This window comes from Dromiciops gliroides, chromosome 5 (genome assembly GCF_019393635.1).
Source record: "Dromiciops gliroides isolate mDroGli1 chromosome 5, mDroGli1.pri, whole genome shotgun sequence".
Lineage (NCBI taxonomy): Eukaryota > Metazoa > Chordata > Mammalia > Microbiotheria > Microbiotheriidae > Dromiciops > Dromiciops gliroides.
In genome coordinates, this window is record NC_057865.1 from 16,536,162 (window position 1) to 16,540,749 (window position 4,588).

The following is a 4,588-nucleotide window of genomic DNA, read 5'->3' on the forward strand; positions in this document are numbered from 1 at the left end:
AAATGAGGTCATTCATAAACTTTCCCCTTTCGCAGCCGGGCAGACGAGTGCCTCATCCACCCCAGCGGTGAGCGTCTAAAATGTAATCATTTACATCCCAGAGTTCTGACACCCACCTATGCGCTCCTGAGACCAAACAGACTTGTTTGCCAATTTACAGGTATGGTTAGTGTGTCTTGGGTCTTTAAAAGTGTCCTTTGGTCTTTTCATCAAGCTGGAAATATGACCTGTAGACTCTAACGCCTCGGTGGCTTAACTGGGAGGTTTGTCCTGCCAGTTTGAAAGGAGGGAGGGAGGGGACTGGGGATGGAGGGATCTACACCTCCCAGCAGAGTAAGGAGCTCCTGGTTATGATCCCTTTTGATCAGTGTAGACTGGAGCCTCCTCTGAAACATATATTTATTAAAAGCTGCTGGGACACACCAAGTGGTGAAGTGATTTGTCCGTGCTTATACAATATATCGAGCATTGATTATACGCCTTCTGTGTGGCAGGGACCAGGCTGGATGTTGGGGATTCAAAGACAAAAATGAGATATTCTCTACCTGCTTACATCTAGTATGTATCAGCAGCAGGATCTGACCCCAGGTCTTCCAGACTTCGAGGACAGTGCCTCTCACTGTGCTGAGAGGAAACAACACAAAACACATAAAACTTACAAAGACAGTCCCTGCCCTCAAGGACCTTACAGTTTAATGGGGGGGAAACACAGAGGGAAGCTGAAAAGCGGGTGAAGGATGTTCCTGACTCAGGGGTTACGTACTGTGATTGGAAGAGGACTGTGACATCAGGAAGTGATGTCATGACTGGCACTGAATTGGATTTAATGAGGGAGGGATGTGCAAGGTCACCAGCCTCACTCTCTCCTCCAGAGCCATCTGGGTCCAGTGGCAAGATAGACATCAGGATGACTGGAGATGGCCCCAGATGTTTGAGGCAATCGGGGTTAAATGACTTGCTCAGGGTCACACAGCTAGTATCAAGTGTCTGAGGCCAAATTTGAACTCAGATCCTCCTGAATCCAGGGCTTGTGCTTTATCGACTGTGCCACCTTGATAGATAGGTAGATAGATGATGGATAGATAGAGAGAGAGATGATAGGTAGATAAATAGATAAACGATAGATAAAGGGATAGATGGATAGATGATATATAGCTACATATATACATACACACATATACATAGTCACACCTGTAATATATGTGTATGTGTATGTATCTATATATACATCCATCCACATATGTTTGTATATGTATGTATATTTGGGGGCAGCTAGGTGACACAGCGTATGGAGTGCTAAACTCCATGGTCAGGAAGACTCATCTTCCTGAATTCAAATGTAGACTCAAAAACATACCCTGGGCAAATCACTTTACCCAGTTTGCCTCAGTTTCCTTATCTGTAAAATAAGCTGGAGAAGGAAATGGTAAACTGTTCCAGGATCTTTGCCAAGAAAACCCCAAATGGGGTCAGAAGAGTCGGACCCAACTAAATATATATAATATAATAATAATTGGTAACATTTATATGTCATTTCATTTGACTCTCACAACAACCTTGTGAGGTAGGTCCTATTATGATTTCTACTATACAGATGAGGAAGTTATGGCAAACAGAGAGGTAAGTGACTTTTCCAGGGTCTGTCTGAAGCAGGATTTGAACCTGGGTCTCCCAGGTGACTCCCAAGGGAGCTCTTTCTCCTCTCCACTTGCTTGCTTTGGTCAAAGAATTATGCTGGGTATTAACATTCCCAGTGTCTAGTGCCCCTGCAGAACAGGAGACAGCAGGCTTTTAAGAAAGGCATGCCAAGGTGTTGGCCCCTGGGGGCGGGCCACTGTCCCCAGGCTCTTGGCTGCTCTCCAAGGGGAGCTTTGGCACAGGTTACAGACCTGCAAGCCAGGACTTGATATTCAAAGGGTTAAGACAGACAATCACTTCTAGGCTAACAAACATTCTCCTCCACCGGCTCCTTTAGGTGCACAAACCAGTCATTAGCCTGTCCTAACAACCCATTCATGACAAAAATAGCTGGCCTTTATCAGTCCTTGCACATAGTAGAGATGGGGACCCATGACTCCACTGATACAGGCAACTCCCAGGTGAAGAAATTCCATTCACCAATATAGGTCAGTTGCACCTTCTCTGAAGTTTAAAGTCTATTTTACATTATTTTTAAAAGATTTTATATAGTATTTTATTGTCCCCAATTACATGTAAAAACAATTTTTAACATTCATTTTTATAAAGTCTTGGGTTTTTTTTTTGGGGGGGGGGGGTTGTGGGGTAATGAGTGTTAAGTGACTTGCCCAGAGCCACACAGCTAGTGTCTGAGGTTGGATTTGAACTCAGGTCGTCCTGAATCCAGGGCCGGTGCTCTATCCACTGCACCACTTCGCTGCCCCCCTTTTTTGTTTTGTTTTGGGGTTTGGGGAGTTTTTTCTGTGGGGCAGTGAGGGTTAAGTGACTTGCCCAGAGCCACACAGTTAGAAAGAGTGTTTTTTATGAAGTTTAAAGAGAGTTAAGAGACTTGCCTGGGGCAGATTCAGAACCCCCGGTCTGCACGAACCAGATTAAAATGAAATTGGGAAATATTTAATAAAATAAATAAAAATAAAATAAAATGTGGATAATATTAAAGTTTTAAATAAGTCAATATGCGATCCGCTGGGATCTTTATGTATCGATTAGCGGCCCCTGTTTCTATTGGAGTTTGACGCCAGTGGTCTGGGTCAGAGAATTTCGACTTGCCCAGACAGCCACTATGTATCCGAGGCGGGATTTGAATTGAGATCTTCCTGCCTCCAGGGCCAACTCTCTCCATCCATGCTGCCTCAAAACCACCGGAGTCCCCAAGAACATTTCTTCTTAAAACAGTCCTGTCTCTGTGAACGACTGTTAGGTGGAAGGGGCAGGGGGATGGCAGCCACCGAGGATCAGGGAGGGCTTTCTGCAAGAGGCACCCCCTAACGGGACTTGAAGGAAGAGGTTTCAAAAAGGCAAGGGAGGGGGCAGCTAGGTGGCCCAATGGATAAAGTACCGGCCCTGGATTCAGGAAGACCCGAGTTCAAATCCGGACTCAGACACTTGACACTAGCTGTGTGACCCTGGGCAAGTCACTTAACCCTCATTTCCCTGTGCAAAAATCAAAAAACAAAACAAAACAAAAAGGCAAGAAGGATGAAGTTCATTTCAGGCAAGGGGGTGGGGAACCTGTTCACCTGCCCGGAGGTGGGAGATGAGCGCCGATTTCAGAAACCGGCTAGGAGTCCAGTCTGGCTGCCACAGAGAGTGCAGGAAGGGGACTGATGTGAGCTGGAGCCACCCACGGACGTCAGCTCTTCCCATTCTTCTTTTTTTTTTTTTTTTTAGGCAATGGGGGTTAAGTGACTTGCCCACAGTCACACAGCTAGTAAGTGTCAAAGCTCTTCCCATTATTGATCTGCGTCTGGTTAGCTCCAGCTGGTCTAACGGCCCAATTCTGCAAGACGACCATCTGGACCACTCACTAGCTTTTCTTCAACCCCCTTTCATTCCATCTGTGGTGAGAACAGTAAGATCTTTGGAAGAACCCATCGTTCAAATGATAGTTCAAATGATAACCGACCTTTATAGGGCGTGTTAAGGTTTTCACACTCACAAGAATCCTGTGAGTAGGAAAATATGGGTAAAGTCTCCATTTTACTGATGAGGAAACTGAGGCTCAGAGATGTGATTTGCCCAAGGACCTTCAAGTGGCAGGCAGAGTCAGGATTACGGGGCTCTCTCCCCTTCCTGGCCCCAAGTCCAGCGCTTGACCCCACCCCCCAACAGGCAGCCTCCTAGACGGCTGGTTGAGCTCTCGGCTTCTCCTCTCCCCCCACCTCCCCAAGATCGCTGCCCCCCGCCCCGCCCTTCCGGACACCCCAGCCCAGCTTCAGCTCAGGCTCTCTCAGACCGAGCCACAGCTGGCACCGGGAAAAACCTAAACCAACCCCAAACTTCCTCGAGGCACGCTGGGCAGTCCCCCCGGGGGGGAGGGTCCGGTGCCCCGAGTGCGTCCTCCCGCTGGGAGCCGGACGTGGGGGGGGGGGGGCGGGACGCACGGATGCAGAGGGAGGTGTCCTACGAACCGGCTCGTCTGAGTACGCGGGGGCGCGGGGCTCTCTAGCTGTGGTCAGACGGGGCGGGGCGGCCCTCTGGCTCCGAGGGTGGGGTTCGGACTGGGGCTGAGCCTCCCGTAGGCTCGCTAGTGGGAGGGAAGGCGAAGGGGGCGGGGCCTCCAGCGGCCTCGGGGGTGGAGAGAGGCTAGACGAGGCGGGGGCTTTCGCGGGCTCGGGGAAGGGAAGAGGCTGAACCTGGCTGGGTCTCTCGCAGGCTCGGGGGTGGGGGAATGGAGGGAGGCTGCACGGGGCGGGGCCTCCCGCGGCATCGGGGGTAGAGAGAGACTGAACGGGGCGGGGACTCTCGCAGGCTCAGGGCTGGAGGGAAAGGAGGGAGGCTGGACGGGGCGGGGCGAGCTGGCGGCCGGGGCTCCAGACTCCTCCTCCGGTTCCTGCTCTTGCTCTTGCCCCTCCTCCTCTATGTTCGTCTTCCCCGCACTCCTCTCGCC